General features: G+C 43.3%; 1 long non-coding RNA gene across 1 annotated transcript; it reads right to left on the bottom strand.

Annotated features, from left to right (window-relative positions):
- Nucleotides 1–362: 362 nt before the first annotated feature.
- On the bottom strand, nucleotides 363–15,595 carry LOC120433829. Its single transcript, XR_005608796.1, has 5 exons — nucleotides 15,425–15,595; nucleotides 11,265–11,346; nucleotides 8,919–9,023; nucleotides 1,409–1,451; nucleotides 363–1,323 (listed from the first exon to the last, which is right to left on the bottom strand). It is a non-coding gene; the product is annotated as an uncharacterized LOC120433829 (long non-coding RNA).
- Nucleotides 15,596–17,925: the final 2,330 nt, after the last annotated feature.

The following is a 17,925-nucleotide window of genomic DNA, read 5'->3' as shown; positions in this document are numbered from 1 at the left end:
GTAGTGCGCGTACTTCAAGCGTGCGGACGCTGGATTGGGACACAGCCTGGGCCTGCCAGAGTCAGAAATGAGGATAAAACAGGAAGTTTGACAGCAGTGAGTTCCTGCAGCGACCTCTCGTTCTCTCCTCAGTGCTGCATGTTCGTGAACGTGAGCCCGGACGCGAAGGACGCGGTGGAAACTCTGAGCACGCTGCAGTTCGGCTCCACCATACGGCAGGTGTCGCTCGGCAAAGCGACGCAGAAAAACAGAAACGCCAAGTAGGACAGATGTTTCAGGCACGAGAAGTCCCTGTACTTTTTGAGGGAACAACAACAACAATAACAATGTGCAGTAATTCTTTTCATTTATTAAGTTCCTGTGTTGTGTTGTTTGTGTTGTGCGTAGTGCCGACGCGGGACAGTTTCCAGTTGTGTAGTACTGTTGTTCTAAGTGTGACTGTGCAATGACAATAAAGAGTTCTCTCGTCTTATCTTGACGATGAGCTGCCTGTCCACCACAGCACTGAATCCAGCTCAGTTACAAGTTACAAAAGAAAATCATTTTTACTCGAGTAATAAAATTCATATTCAAGAAAACGCATGTTTCAGCTTCATTGCACGAGGCAGAGCAATTACGTTTCAGCGGACATCATGACATCCGCGTGTCCAGCTGTGGAGAGGACTCTTCTTTTAAACATTTTCTTTTGCCTTTCTTATCTTTACTAAGAAGAGACGTACAGGAAATAGTTGAGAGGGAAAGACCATGGGCCACGGGCCGGACTCAAACCCGTGCCGCTGCGTTCCAGCCATGTGGGATGTGGTCACCATGAGCTGAGCTCAGCCGACGTCAGAGACGACTTTGAGTCAAACGTATGACACGTGTCCGTCTGTGGTCCTAGCTGCTGCCTCCTCGCTCCTTCAGCAGCTGCTTGAGGACGCTGGACTGTTTCAGCGCTCTCAGGTTAGAGATGTCCTCCGCAATGACCGGGATCTCCTCACCGCGATGCTCCTCGTCACCGCTGTCAGAGAACGTGCACAGGAGAGCGTCGTTCTCGTGCGTGGGGAAGTAGTGGCGTTGACCACGTTCATCAGCAGCTGTACGCCAGCTTTAAAGCCCGCGGTCTCATTGGTTAATTCTGCGGATCACAGGCGCTTCGTTAAACCTACTGCGGCTGGTCCCAGGCGGACATGTCCGGCAGTTTCATCACGTGACCTTCAGCCGCGATGTGACGCAGGGCGTCCATCCGGCAGTCGAACAGCTGCATGCAGCCGTGGCAGCGGCTCTGATGGATCTGCCGCCGGACGAAGTTCACCAGTTTGACCTGCTGGTAGAACTTGAGGTCTGAGGGAGGACAGAACATTAGAAACACTCAGAAGGAAGAAATAGAAGAAAACTGTGCTCCAATTACCACAGAGATTTCACTCACTGAGCTCAGTCTTAAGGAGGTGGAGGTCGAAGCTGTGAGCCTCCTGCAAAATAATCACAAAACAGAAAGATGTCAGGGTCACGCGACGCTCGTTACAGACTTCATAAATAATAAAACCATAAAGCAGAGAGAAACTTTTCTGCCTCTCAGGTAAACTCGTCACTCGTGAGCAGAAACTTAGAGTCACGTTTGGGAAGCTGGTTCTAACTTTAACCCATCAGAACGTTTAATCAACGACAAAAATCTGACTGCAGTCGACGTCGAATCCTAGATTTTATTTATTGTTCACGAGTGTTAAGTCTAATTGTTGAATGTTGTCATTGTGTTTCTTACATTTGTAAGGTCTGAGTTCAATCTACAGCATCAAGACATTCTTTTGTCTCTGACCACCTCTCCAGCCCCTCTGTGCTGGGGGAGGTTTTATTGCAGATACATCCTGTCTGACAGATCTGTTTCTTGTGTTGTAAGCTTCCTGCTTTTATGATCCTTTTGGTCAGCAGGAGGACTGACCAAAATCTCGTTTGGCTCTCAGCGAAGGCGGTCGCACTTTTCTCCTCTCCTGCCCTTATCTTCCCTGCTTAGCTTCTTGTGTCCTTGTCTTGTCTGTGTTTTATTGCTTTCCCTGGAACACTCTCTCACAGTCTGTGTCTAAAACCTAAAAGAGAATTATGGATTTGATCAACTGGTCTCTGAACGCTATTGACACCATCTTCTCAACGAAGTCTGGGCTCGGGAGAGCCCGAGTGCCCTGGAGGACTTTCCTGCGGATACACGATGGACGGGTGGCAGAACTGGAGGGTCGTGTGCCTGGCGGGACTGTCGATCGAGGACGCTGAAGATATCTACCTATTCGGAACCATGGTAACAGGGTTCTTGCTGATCGAGCTGGCTTGGCCCTGGCTTATCGGAAAATTGAGAGAGCGGAGCCGGCTGTCCAAATCCCCACAAGGCTGCCCGCTGGGATTGAAACGATTGGACGAGGTGCGAGTTCTCAGAAAGGGCTCACTGAAAGCAGCAGCATGGTTAAGAGCTTGAGGCGCTTACGACTGCAGTGAATGCTCAAACTAACACCTCTGAGCGTATGTTGGATTACATCAGGAACGAATCCACCGAAACAACAACTCAGGGAGGAAGCTGGACTACATCTCGAATCAGTTGGCTGCGGTCGTGAGGTCTCAGGATCTGCTTTGTGAGCAACAGAGTGACAAGATCTCGGGATCGATGGCTAATAACATCTTGGAGAAACTCGAGGCTATAAAAAGGAGATTGAGAGACCAGTGTCGAGTGCTAAAAACAGCCTGAAATTCTTATGAGTTGTTTGCAAAGAAAAAATCACCATCATTATGCGGCTACCCCTTGGGCGCCAGCTGCGGGCTCAAGGCTGGAGCCGATCAAAACAATCCCTGATAACGACTATGTTGTGACTGTTCCTTCCCATCCCATAAGGCCACCTGGGTTGGCTGGTAGACTGTTTACTTAGCCTGGCAGGGCGAAGGACACTGTCTCCGCTGAACTATGGACACGCACACACATACACTTACACCGATAAGCAAACACTGATCCCTCTCCCTTCCAAACGCCTTCGATGCTTGTTTCCTGCGGGGAACACGGCGGGCCTATGTGCGCTGGAATGATAGCGCTGTGCAGGGCGGCTGCTGTGTTCGCTTCGGATAACTCCTCACCCCCCACCCATCCCCGTGGCTTGTCATGTCCTTCATAATGTTGTGCTGTGGACATTCATGTGCTTTTTGTGCAGAGGAGTTTTTTTGTTTCCTGTTCTCATGCTGTCCTACCATGGAAGCACAGCATGAGTAGGGGTCTCTTTTTTTCCTCTTGTACTTTCCCATTGTAATGTACATTTCAATGTTTTTCTCTAATGCTACCAATCTCCGACCTGTATCCCCATGTAATGTCTGTGTTTTATGTGTAAGGTCGGGGGGGTCCCATTTCACTGCAGGGCAACCTGCATGTGGCGAATAAAGCTTTGATTGATTGAAATGATGTTCGCTCGCTTTGTGGTAGAGTATCACTTTCTGTTCCTGCTCAAACACAGTGGTGTTTCTGAGTAGCTTTTCTGCTTAGCAATTTAATTTAAATCTTTTGATACATCCCTTTTTCATAGTATAATCTTAATGTGCTTCATCTGAATCACCCTTTCTGTGTACTCACTACCTAATTTATAGCCAAAGTATTCACTCACTGTCTCTTTACTGTTTCGCTAGCTTAGCCTAGCTCGTAGCCGACTCGTTAGCACCATGGCTACATCACCTGTCCCTCCTGCACTTTCCTGCTCATTGTGTCAGATGGTAAATGGTAAATGGCCTGTATTTATATAGCGCTTTACTAGTCCCTAAGGACCCCAAAGCGCTTTACATATCCAGTCATTCACCCATTCACGCACACATTCACACACTGGTGATGGCAAGCTACGTTGTAGCCACAGCCACCCTGGGGCGCACTGACAGAGGCGAGGCTGCCGGACACTGGCGCCACCGGGCCCTCTGACCACCACCAGTAGGCAACGGGTGAAGTGTCTTGCCCAAGGACACAACGACCGAGACTGTCCGAGCCGGGGCTCGAACCGGCAACCTTCCAATTACAAGGCGAACTCCCAACTCTTGAGCCACGATCGCCCAGATGTTTAGTTACTCCTCGGCCTCCTTTAGCAGTAATGATACCTGCAACAAATGTAGCATATTTGCAGCTCTGGAGGCCAGGATTACTGAATTGGAGACTCGGCTTCGCACCCTTCATTCATGCGTAGCTAGCCAGGCCCCTGTAGCTGGTGCAGCCGAAGATAGCGCAGGCCCCGCTAGCTGTTCTCCGGCAGACCCCAAGCAGCTGGGGAAAGAGGGCGGCTGGGTGACGGTGAGGAGGAAGCATAGTCCTAAACAGAAGCCCCAGGTACACCACCAACCTGTTCATGTGTCTAACCGTTTTTCCCCACTCGGCAACACACCCGCCGGGGGTCAAACTCTGGTAATTGGTGATTCAGTTCTCAGACATGTGAAGCTAGAGACACCGGCAACCATAGTCAATTGTCTTCCAGGGGCCAGAGCAGGCGACATTGAAGGAAATTTAAAACTGCTGGCTAAGGGTAAACGTAAATACAGTAAGATCATAATTCACGTCGGCAGTAATGACACCCGGTTACGCCAATCGGAGGTCACTAAAATCAATATTGAATCGGTGTGTAACTTTGCCAAAACAATGTTGGACTCTGTAGTTTCTCTGGTCCCTCCCAATCAGACCAGGAGTGACATGTTCAGCCGCATGTTCTCCTTAAATTGCTGGCTGTCTGAGTGGTGTCCCAGAAACGATGTGGGCTTCATAGATAATTGGCAAACCTTCTGGAGGAAACCTGGTCTTGTTAGGAGAGACGGCATCCATCCCACTTTGGATGGAGCAGCTCTCATTCTAGAAATATGGACCAATTTATTAACCCCGTAAAATATGACTATCCAGAGTTGGGACCAGGAAGCAGAGTTGCAGTCTTACACGCCTCTCTGCAGCTTCTCTCCTCCTGCTACCCCCAAAAACCCATCTCCACTGAGACTGTGTCAGCTCCCAAACAGACAAAAACAAACTAAAACCAGCAATAAACAACTTAAACATAAAAAATCACAAAGAAAGAACAATACAGTATCCACATCTGAACCAAAGAGTAAAACAGTGAAATGTGGATTATTAAATATTAGGCCTCTCTCCTCCAAGTCTCTGTTAGTACATGACTTAATAATTGATCAACAAATCGATTTACTCTGCCTTACAGAAACCTGGTTGCAGCAGGATGAGTATGTTAGTTTAAATGAATCAACACCCCCGAGTCATTCTAACCACCAGAAACCTCGAAGCACAGGCCGAGGGGGCGGTGTGGCAGCAATTTTTCACACCAGTCTATTAATCAACCAAAGACCAAGACAGACTTTTAATTCATTTGAAAGCCTGATGCTTAGCCTCGTCCACCCCAGCTGTAAAACTCAGAAACCAGTCTTACTTGTTATCATATATCGTCCACCTGGGCCTTACACAGAGTTTCTCTCTGATTTCTCAGACTTTTATCTGATTTAGTGCTCAGCTCAGATAAAATAATTATTGAGGGTGATTTTAACATCCATGTAGATGCTAAAATGACAGCCTCAACATGGCATTTAATCTGTTATTAGACTCAATTGGCTTCTCTCAAAATGTAAAAGAACCCACCCACCACTTTAATCACACTCTAGATCTTGTTTTAACATATGGCATAGAAACTGAACATTTAACAGTGTTTCCTGAAAACCCTCTGCTGTCTGATCATTTCCTGATAACATTCACATTTACAATAATTGATTACACAGCAGTGGAGAGTAGACTTTATCACAGTAGATGTCTTTCTGAAAGTACTGTAACTAAGTTTAAGAATATAATCCACCCACTGTTATCATCTTCAATGCCCTGTACCAACATAGAGCAGAGCAGCTATCTGAATGCTACTCCAACAGAGGTCGATTATCTTGTTAATAATTTTACCTCCTCACTACGTACGACTCTGGATACTGTAGCTCCTGTGAAAACTAAGGCCTCAAATCCAAGTACCTGACTCCGTGGTATAATTCTCAAACACGTAGCCTAAAGCAGATAACTCGTAAGCTGGAGAGGAAATGGCGTGTCACAAATTTAGAGGATCATCATTTAGCCTGGAGAAATAGTTTGCTGCTTTATGAGAAAGCCCTCCGCAAAGCCAGAACATCTTACTATTCGTCACTGATTGAAGAAAATAAGAACAATCCCAGGTTTCTCTTCAGCACTGTAGCCAGGCTGACAAACAGTCAGAGCTCTACTGAGCCAACAATCCCTTTAATGTTAACTAGTAATGACTTCATGAACTTCTTCACAAATAAAATTTTTATCATTAGAGAAAAATTACCAATAATCATCCCACAGATGTAATATTATCTACAGCTACTTTTAGTACCATTGATGTTAAGTTAGACTCTTTTTCTCCAATTGATCTTTCTGAGTTAACTTCAATAATTAATTCCTCCAAACCATCAACGTGTCTTTTAGACCCCATTCCTACAAAACTGCTCAAAGAAGTCCTGCCATTAATTAATGCTTCAATCTCTAATAATCGGCTATGTACCACAGGCCTTCAAGGTGGCTGTAGTTAAACCTTTACTTAAAAAGCCATCTCTAGACCCAGCAGTCTTAGCTAATTATAGGCCAATCTCCAACCTTCCTTTCATATCAAACATCCTTGAAAGAGTAGTTGTCAAACAGCTAACAGATCATCTGCAGAGGAATGGCTTATTTGAAGAGTTTCAGTCAGGTTTCAGAGCTCATCACAGCACAGAAACAGCTTTAGTGAAGGTTACAAATGATCTTCTTATGGCCTCTGACAGTGGACTCATCTCTGTGCTTGTCCTGCTAGACCTCAGTGCTGCGTTCGATACTGTTGACCATAATATCCTATTAGAGCGATTAGAGCACGCTGTAGGTATTACAGGTACTGCACTGCAGTGGTTTGTATCATATCTATCTAATAGACTCCAATTTGTACATGTAAATGGAGAGTCCTCTTCACACACTAAGGTCAATTATGGTGTTCCACAGGGTTCAGTGCTAGGACCAATTCTGTTTACATTATACATGCTTCCCTTAGGCAGTATCATTAGAAGACATAGCATACATTTACACTGCTATGCTGATGACATGCAGCTCTATCTATCCATGAAGCCAGGTAACACACACCAATTAGTTAAACTGCAGGAATGTCTTAAAGACATAAAGACCTGGATGGCCGCTAACTTTCTGCTTCTTAATTCAGATCAAACTGAGGTTATTGTACTCGGCCCTGAAAATCTTAGAAATATGGTATCTAAGCAGATTCTTACTCTGGATGGCATTACCTTGGCCTCCAGTAACGCTGTGAGGAACCTTGAGTCATTTTGACCAGGACATGTCCTTCAACGCACATATTAAACAAATATGTAAGACTGCTTTCTTCCATTTGCTAACATCTCTAAAATTAGAAATATCCTGTCTCAGAGTGACGCTGAAAAAACTAGTTCATGCATTTATTACTTCCAGGCTGGACTACTGCAATTCATTATTATCAGGATGTCCTAAAACTCCCTGAAAAGCCTTCAGTTAATCCAAAATGCTGCAGCAAGAGTCCTGACAGGGACTAGAAAGAGAGAGCAGATTTCTCCTGTTTTGGCTTCCTTCATTGGCTTCCTGTTAAATCCAGAATTCAAAATCCTGCTCCTCACATACAAGGTCTTAAATAATCAGGCCCCATCTTATCTTAATGACCTTGTAGTACCATATCACCCTATTAGAGCACTTCGCTCTCACACTGCAGACTTACTTGTTGTTCCTAGAGTATTTAAAAGTAGAATGGGAGGCAGAGCCTTCAGTTTTCAGGCCCCTCTTCTGTGGAACCAGCTTCCAGTTTGGATTCAGGAGACAGACACTATCTCTACTTTCAAGATTAGGCTTCAAACTTTCCTTTTTGCTAAAGCATATAGTTAGGGCTGGACCAGGTGACCCTGAATCCTCCCTTAGTTATGCTGCAATAGACGTAGGCTGCCGGGGGAATCCCATAATGCATTGAGTTTTTCCTTTCCAGTCACCTTTCTCACTCACTATGTGTTAATAGACCTCTCTGCATTGAATCATATCTGTTATTAATCTCTGTCTCTCTTCCACAGCATGTCTTTATCCTGTCTTCCTTCTCTCACCCCAACCGGTCGCAGCAGATGGCCCCGCCCCTCCCTGAGCCTGGTTCTGTCGGAGGTTTCTTCCTGTTAAAAGGGAGGTTTTCCTTCCCACTGTCGTCAAAGTACTTGCTCATAGGGGGTCATATGATTGTTGGGTTTTTCTCTGAATCTATTATTGTACGATCTACTGCAAATTATAAAGCGGCTTGAGGCGACTGCTGTTGTGATTTGGCGCTATATAAATAAAATTGTATTGAATTGAATTATCACTTTTAATTATTATTTTATATTTAATTATTGATGACTTGTTGATCTGCTTTTCATTTTTAATTTTCTTTATCCCTCCTTTTGATCTCCTTGCAGTGCCAGGATTCCTATATCGAATGTTTATTTTGATGTCTTCTTAAGTGTTTTATTTTCTATTTATTTCCAATCTTGTCTTTTTCACTAATGGTAAGTCTTATCATTAGTGGCTACTTAAACACAATGAACAAAAAAATGCCAAAGAGGATCAGGGTTAGTTAACGCTCCTATTGTTCATTTTTGTAAGTGGCTTGTCATAAATCAATGATGTAGCATAAATCGGCTGCCTGGACACATCGGATTGTTTTTCCCCGTGTATCAGACAGTTCAGTAGCTCCAGACCTCCACTCCCGTCCACCACTGATATAAAAACCATATGTATGTATTTATGGCTTACTGGACAATATTTCAATGTTAGAAACAAGTTATATGGATATTAGAAGACTTTTTAGGACAAAATGTTCAATACCACATTCTTCTGTCTATCTGCGTGTGATGCTGACCTGGTGAGAAAATGAGGTGAAAAGGACGCTGGATTGTCTTGTTCAGAAAAAAAGCGGCATGGATCCTCCCATCAGCCAAAGCCTGAAAGACACGATGATCACTACCTGCAGGATAGAGGAGAGAAACATCTCAGCAAGCCACTCCTTTTAAAGTCTTTCCAGGGATTGTGAGTCTACAGCAGGTAAAAAAGGTATTGAACATATCACCAATTTTTTACGTAAATATCTTTCTAAAGGTGACATGGAATTCTCATCAAATGTTGGAAACAGCCTGTCCAGACCACACACACAAAGACATTAAACCATAAATTATGTGTAATCATTTCCATTCATCCTTCCTTCAATTATATGAACCATGCCAGTGTCATATTCTGAAAAACAGCCCCACACCTCCAAACTTTTCTTTTGATGTTGTGTTTTTGGTTATTTTTGATCTGCAAACATGGCGTGTATTATGGCAAAGAGTTCAGAGTTTACCAGACCATTCTTCTAGGATTTCACAGGCTTATTTAAATGTTGCTCAACAAACTTTAAAGGTTGCTTTTGCGTGGTGGGTGTGCATACTTGCCAAGGCACTTGACTGCATCACTTATTGTTTTCTTTAAAACAAGACCAGTCATTACCTGCGGATTCCAGGTATTTCTGCAGCTCTCCACAAGTGCTCCTTGGCTCTTGGATAACTGAGAGTTCTATTCACTCCTCTGTCTGAAATATGGCTGGGAGGATCTGGTCACAGCCAGTTTATGGTGAAATGATGTCTTCCCACTTCCCAGTTATAGATCCAACACTGCTCAATGGGACATTCAGTGTTTAATCATTTCTTCTGTAACAATGCCATCAGCATGTTGTGAAGGTCATAGGAGAGCTCAGCGGTTTTACCCGTCGTGAGATGTTTCTTGTGCAACACCTTGGTAATGTCGCACCATTTACAGGCCATCAGTTGGAACTGAAGCAGCTGATGTTCATTTGCACTAAGTGGCAGGACTGCTTTCTAATTACTGATAGATTTCAGCTGATGTCATGAATTTCCATGGCTTTTTGCACCTTCCCTGTACAATACTTTCTCCCTGTGTCTTTTCACATTATTACACATATAGTGTTCCCTCGTTTATTGCGGGAGTTACATTCTAAAAATAAAAAGCAATAGGTGACAGCTTTATTTTTTACAATTATTATAGATGTTTTAAGGCGGTAAAATCTCTCACTACACCCTTTATACACGTTTTTCAGACAGGCATGAACATTTTCACACTTTTCTCTCTTGTTTAAACTCTCAAAGTTCAAACCTTCGTAGAAAAATAAGCCCAGTATTATAGAATGAAACCAAAGATCAAACCCTGTTTTCAGGCCAACAACACGGGAACAGAGCAGCTGCCAGAGGATTCAACATTAATGAATCAATGGTACGGAAGTGGAGGAAGCAAGAAGAATGAGTTGAGTAAAGTTTGCCTTATCTGACTGTTTTGTTTCGCTTAATGCACCATAAAATCCGAAAAATAGGGTAACTAGCATGTCCAGAAGTCCAACTTTTTGTGCGATGGATAGCATCTTCCTCTGCCCTTTGGGTGCAACCGCAGGAGCCTTTGACGGTGCAAAATGTTTCGTCGACATTGTTGTGTTTGTTGGAGAGAAAACTTACAAACATACAGTACAGCACCTCAGAGTCACACTGCTGGGATCGAAGATTTATGTAAATTTGACAAGCTGAACGCATTCTGGAGACACGGCACAAGATTGATTGACAATTGTCTACAGCCAATCAGGATGCAGAACACAATGGCTGATTAGGTCCCACACCCGCTTTCACACCTTGGCTCATGTGATTAGAGGATCACCAGGGGGTCCTTTGTCCCTCCTTGGGGGGACACTCCCACTGGGTTTAAATCTGGGACTCTCGGCCATTTGACCTTAGAACTGAAGAAGCTTCTCGGATGAGAGGTGAAACGTCTTCAAGCAACTTAAAGAAGTCCAGACGCTTTTCTTCGCAAACTCCTTTGACTACGATGACCTGGTTGACTGAGAACCTTCACAGACAATGGCTGTTTACAAAAAAAAAAAAAAAAGAAGAAGAAAAAGTATGGCAAATTGCCCCCCCAAAAATCAACGAAACAGCAAGGCAGCGAATGGTAGACTACGTTATAGCGGATGGAATAACTTAATTCTTGGAAATCTATGGTTTGATTTCTTGGAATGTGTGGAGTTGATGGGTTGTTACCAACATTTGGTGATAAATTCATGTAAATAGCGCCTTTAGAAATATATTAACATAGAACATTGGTGAAGTGTTCGATACTTACTTTACCTGGTATATATACACTGCAAAGCTATGCACACACAAATACTCACATAGCTGGTGATAAGGCAGGCTCGTTTGATGAAGGGGCTACAGATGTGGAGGAGCTCCCTGAGTGTAGAACTAGACAGGTGACTGTGAGTCAGAGACAGACAGACAGATAATAGGTCAGACAAACTATATCCTTTATCTGTGGGCCTGAGTGAAAACAATAAAGTTGGCAAAGTTAGAATTAAAAAAAAAAAAAAAAAAAGGTGTCTATGATAGACTCCATTTTTAACGGCAAAGTTATAGTTTATGGGAATAAACTAAGAGCAAAAAATAGCAAAAAAAGGGAAATAAAAACAGGAATTATGCATAATGTCAGTTCCAAAAAAAAGTTGACTGCAAATATCTTTTTAAAAACCAAACACTTTTTTTTAGCCACGTTTATTTTTCTAATTTTTTCTATTTAAAATGTGTTTGATTTAACTTCGGTGTGCCTTGTACGCTTTCGAAGCATTGTTTCAGTTTAAGCATTTATTGGTTTTCTGTCCTACTGTAAATGAAAAATTGATTTTTGAGATTTTCAGGCCATTGCATTTTGTTTTAAAAATATCATAACATTTTTTATTGGTGTATTTATACACCTCACTTTATGTCAATGTGTGTCTGTGTATTATATCATTATTAACATGTCCAAAACGTGGCCAAATTACACAATGATCGCAGCAAGAAATTGGAAGTGTAGTAAGTGTAGTGTAGTAAGCAGATTTCAACTTTCCAACAGTCTTTGCAATAACCATTTGTGACATATAGAAACACCTGTTGGTACTTTATAAATGTATTGCATGTATCAAGGTCAAGGTAACTTTATTTATACCCATAGGGAAGGTAAATTTGCTTTACAGAAAATGATAGCATTTGGCATCCTTCAAAAAACACACATACCTAGTAAAAATATAAACCTCACTGTAGCATATAGTAATAGTAATTTAATGTTTTGATTCAAAAACAGTTCTTATTTAATTCAGTGACAGCAACAGGGACAAAGCTGTTTTTATAACGCTTTGTCCTGCATCTTGGAAACACAAACCTCCGTCCTGAGGAAAGAAGCTGAAATTCACCCCTTAGAGGATGGCAACCATTTTTAAGAATTGATAAAGCCATCCTCTGTACCTGCTTGGAGTACAGGGAGGCTAAACAAGACTGTGGCTCACCTATCAGACAACTGGACCATCTCACTATCTGATTTAGAGAGTTTTTCTCTGTGACAGAGGTCTGACCGAACCATGCCACCAAACAAAAGGATAAAACAGACTCAATAAAAGAACGATAAAACAAAGTTAAATTTTTTGGGTCAATGTGGAAATGAGCAAGTTTCCTGAGGCAATAGAGGTGCTGGTGACCCTTTTTACAAACTGATTTGCAATTCTGATCAAAGTTCAGTTTTTCATTGATTATGGTCCCAAGATATTTATATGATTGTACTTGCTCTATTTTCTGACCTTTAATTAAAGTGACTCCGTGCCCATTTTGTTGTTTCCTAAAATCAATAACCATATCTTTTGTTTTAGATATGTTCAACTGGAGATAAAACTCCTCACACCACTGAACAAAGTCATCAATGACTGGACCGTGGCCAGTTTCACCCTCTTTCAGTAAGCTGACAATAACAGAGTCATCTGCATATTTAATGATGGCCCTGTTTTCATGTCTGCTCTGACACGTTTGTATAGAGAATGAATAATAAGGGCGATAAGACGCACCCTTGAGGAGAACCTGTGGAGGAGAACACTGGGTCAGACAGAATCCCGTTTATTCTTACTCTTCGTGATCTGTCAGCTGTGGGCCACCTTCGGCGCCAGCTGTGGGCTCAAGGCTGGAGCCGAACAAAAACTCCCTGATAATGACTGTGTTTAGACTGTTCCTCCCATCCCATGCAAGGCCACCTGGGTTGGCTAGAAGACTGTTAACTTAGCCTGGCAGGGCGAAGGACACTGTCTCAGCTGAACTCTGGACACGCACACACATACATATACACTGATATGCACACACAATGCAGAGAAAATTTCCCCACGGGATCAATAAAGTGTACATTATTATCATTATTATTATTATTATTATTATTATTACACTCATCCCCTTCCCTTTCCAAACGCCTTCGATGCTTGTCTCCTGCTGGGGAACACGGCGGGTCTGAGCCCAGCTGGAATGGTAGTGTTGGGCAGGGCGGCTGCTGTGTTTGCTTCGCATTACTCCTCACCCCCTACCCAACACTGTGGCTTGTCACGTGTTCCATAATGTTGTGCTGAGGACATTTATGTGCTTTTTGTGCAGAGGAGTTTTTTTTGTTTCCTGTTCTCATGCTGTCCTCCCATGGGAGCCCAGCATCAGTAGAGGTCTCTTTTTTTCCTCTTGTACTTTCCCATTGTAGTGCACATTTCAGTGTTTTTTTCTGTAACGCTACCGATATCCGACTTGTATCCCCATGTAATGTCTGTGTTGTGTGTGTAAGGTCGGGTGGGGGGGGGGGGGTCCCATTTCACTGCAGGGCAACCTGCATGTGGCGAATAAAGCCTTGATTGATTGATTGATTGATTGATTGAAATCTAAAATCCAGCCCACCAGGTTTTCCTGATTTCAAACTGTTCTAAAAGTCTTTTAATTAAAATATGGGGCTGTATTGTATTAAAAGCCGAAGAAAAGTCAATGAAAAGAAGTCTTGCAAAAGTCCCTTTACTCTCTACATGTTTAAGAATCAGATTTAGTAAAGTCAAAAGTGCGTCCTCCACTCCTCTATTGGGCCTATATGCAAACTGCATTGGATCCCGCTGATGTTCAGTCTCTTTCATAATCACATTTCTGATGATTTTTTTCAAAGACTTTCATTACAACTGAAGTGAGGGCAACAGGCCTGAAGTCGTTTAGAATTTTTGGACGACTAGATTTAGGGACAGGAACCACGACTGCTTCTTTCCAAAGAGAGGGCACATGTTGTGTTTGCTAGGATTTATTACAAATAACCTGAAATATAGGACTTCAGTTCTATATTAAGTTCTTCAGCACAAGATTTAATTAGGCGGCCACTAATATTATCAGGACCCTGGCTCTTGTTCACATTAACTGTATGAAAGGCCTTTTTGACATCGCTGAGTTCAATGATAAAGTGCTGAGTATCTCTCAGTTTCTGTTTCAGTTCCAAAATATCCTCGCTAAAATCAGAAGAACTAAAACGAGCATAAAACATATTTAAAGCATTTGCAAAATCTCTGTTCGAATTAAAACCATCTAAAATGATCTGACTGCTGCTCTGGGGATTTTGAAACCCTGCTATGGTTTTCATACAAGTCCAGGCAGACCCAAAATTTTTGCAGCAAATTTGCTTTCAAGAAGGTTTTGTAGCTCTGTTTGCTTTCAAGATCTCGATTTTCAGTTCCTTGGTGGCTGTCTGAAATCATCAGTAACAGCCCCTCTTTAAAAGCCTGTCTCTCTTTTTCTTTAAACAGGATTTGACACTTTTAGTGACCCATGGCTTATTGTTAGCGAGACTTTAACGCGCTTTACGGGTATAATCATGTCTTTACAAAATACTGCATAAGAGCTTGTTCACTTCCTGTTTAATAACATCAGGTGTACACCTCTAATAAAACATCTGAAGATCCAAAGGGCATCACGCTCTGTTACAGGCACAAATTAGACTGCTCGTATTATTTTCAAACACTGATTAAAAAGCTGTTTCTCTCTGAAGGTCTGACACTTTTATTAGATTTTTTTTATTTCATACCGCACTATTCCTACAAGTCCAAAGCAAGTCTTTCAGAAATATAGAATGAAATGTGAAGACGGATAAAACATAGATCATAAAAAAGGCATATCAGATTAAAAGCGTACAGATTGGGTGTAAAGATGTGTAAATCAAACCTTGACATTTACATAAGACTTACACTAGACCTCTTTATGAAAGCTGTCATTATTGTTTCAATATAAAAGTGTTTTTTACTTGGAGAAAGTAAAACCCAACAGAAGCTTTTCAGTGATGTATTCTTTATGCGCACAGTGCCTGAAAAAGCCCATTTTGTCTGCTAACAAACAAATTCGTTATGGTTGTAGTGGTAGCTCACAGGTGTTAGAATTTGCTGAAAAACTATGCCCACGTTCAGCAACATGGTGGCCAGATAAAAGAAGATGAGGAAAAATTAAACAGGAAGAAAGGAAGAGCCTGTGTCCTTACTACATGAGAGGCTTGCGGCAAAGCACCAGGGCGTCGTAGAGCAAGCACACTCCAAACACGGTGATCCCTGTCTCTTTCACCAGCATGGCACAGGTGCCCAGCAACAAACTGAGGAACAGCGAAGATGACGACACCGTGAAGGCCAGCGAGTCCTCAGAGACACGCCCACTCACACTCCTGAGAGAGGAGACGAGACAAAAGTAGGAGAGAACAAAACAGCTCGGCTTTTGTAAAGTCACTAGCTCCAGGACAGCTTCTGTTTGTTAAATGTGACGTGGCAGTCATGTTGCAGCACGTCTAACACAACGACAGAAATCACTTGTGTTAGGGTTCAGAAATTGAGGAGGAAGACCAAAAATAATGACCACTGATCCAGCCGGGTGCAATTAGACGACATTTTAGTGAATACACATGTGGAGCCAACACTGTGCAGATTCAGTGTTGAACTGTCTTACAATAGTCAGAACAAAGGTTTTATAGGGGTAAGATAGTACAGCCCCCTCCTCTCAGACACAATACAGCATACGCCAATTAAAAACCACAAATGTTCTGTTGACAATTTTTAACATAGTTTAAAAAGAACATTGTCTTCGGCTCGAACCCAGGTGTCTTCCTGTTGTCCCCGGACGCTCGCTTATCTGTCTGGAACATCAGGCACACGTTCTGCACAAACTTTCACATAGGCAGGCACAACTTTGCAGTTGCAAGCAAAACATGATTAACTTTTACCTATATCACTGAGTCTATCTACGATGTGTGTGTATGTGTGTGTATGTATGTGTCAGCTTCTGCTGCCTTTATTTCACCCTTCACTTCATCAGCTAAACCTTGTAACCTTTCCACCAGACAGAAGGCCAGCACGTACACAACTGAAACTATGTGTGTGTATGTGTGTCTCGTCCTTAAATGCTCTCTCATCTCACCCGTTGCACTTCTGACCTTTCACCAGAACACAGGCTCATCCTTACATGTAATACCCTAATTGGAACCATATATGTAATATGTTGAGTAAATGTTTTAACCTCTACTAAAAGCTTAATCCAAAGATATAGATACATAAAAGATACTAAAGATTCATAACCGACTCAAAATACTTGCACTCAGACTCTGCTTTCAGTTTCACTTCCTGCAAAGCATGTAACTTCAAAAACATGTAACTTCCTGTCTTATTTTGGCACAGAGTTACTCTTTCACACTGCAGTCTGCATATAAACATTTAAGATTATAGATTCAACTTAACAATTTAAAGTGGTTCTTCTTGGATCTGTAATAAAAGCTTAATTGGGTGCCAATATGTTTAAACATCTAAATGCAATATCAATATTAATTTTTCCCTCGAGCGCGCTTCCTGTAGGTGTCTTGGAGGGAGGAGCTCACCTCAATTATCCGTTCAACACGCTACTCTCTGGAGAGCTTTGCGGTTTGCAGCGATAGTGTTGCCATACCAGGTGGTGATGCATCCAGTGAGGATGCTCTCAATGGCACAGCGATAGAAGGTCCTGAGGATGCAGCTCATGCGAATCTCTAGGTCTCCTGAAAGAAAGGGCGCTGCTGCGCTCTTCTTCACTGTCTTGTTTAGTGTACTGACCAGTGATCCTCAGCCAGATGTGCACCAAGAGCGAAGCTGCTCACTCTCTCCACAGCGCCGTTGATGGTGATGGGGTGTGTCTCCTCTGACCTCGGAGGTCCACTATCAGCTCCTTTGTCTTTTCTGCGGCGTTGAGGGTGAGATGGTTGTCTTGACACGCAGTGGGTCAGGGCGTGACCTCCTCCCTGTAGGCTGTCTCATCACCGTTGGTGATAAGACCCACCACTGTGGTGTGGTCACGCAAACTTCACAATGATGTTGGAGTTGTAGTGGCGGTGCAGTCGTAGGTGTAAGTGGTACAGGAGAGAACTCAATACACACCCTGTGGAGCACCAGTGTTCAGTGTGTGGGGGATGAGTGGTGCTGCCAGTCATGACCACTTGGCGTCTGTCAGACAGGAAGTTGAGATCCAGCTGCAGAGGGCTGCTCAGTCCTAGAATCCTGCAGTTTCCTGTCCAGCTCGAGGCGATGGTGTTGAATGCTGAGCTGTAATCTACAAACAGCATTCTCACATCGTGTCTCTCTTCTCCAGGTGTGACAGGGCAGCATGGAGTGTCAGGGGCTATGGCATCATCAGTGGACCTGTTGTGGCGGTATCGCGAACTGTAGAGGTCAGTGGGTCGGGTGAGTGCGGGCAGATGGAGTCCTGACCAGCTTCTCGAGGCATTTGCTCACGATGGGGGTCAGGGCTACAGGTAGCCAGTCGTTCAATGATGAGATGATGGAGGATTTGGGTACAGGGACGATGGTGGCCATTTTGAAGCAGGCTGGGACTACAGACAGAGAGAGGAAGGTTGAAGATATGTGTGAAACACTCCAGCCAGCTGAGCCGCGCGCCGGCTTGAGGGCGGCGGGAATCCCGCGTCGGACCAGTAACTGCGTGGGTTCCTCTCCTGAAAGTACCTCAGCATCC

This window comes from Oreochromis aureus, linkage group 17 (genome assembly GCF_013358895.1).
Source record: "Oreochromis aureus strain Israel breed Guangdong linkage group 17, ZZ_aureus, whole genome shotgun sequence".
Taxonomy (NCBI): Eukaryota; Metazoa; Chordata; class Actinopteri; order Cichliformes; family Cichlidae; genus Oreochromis; species Oreochromis aureus.
Note: the sequence above shows the minus strand (reverse complement) of the source record. Positions and strands in the feature narration are given on the sequence as shown.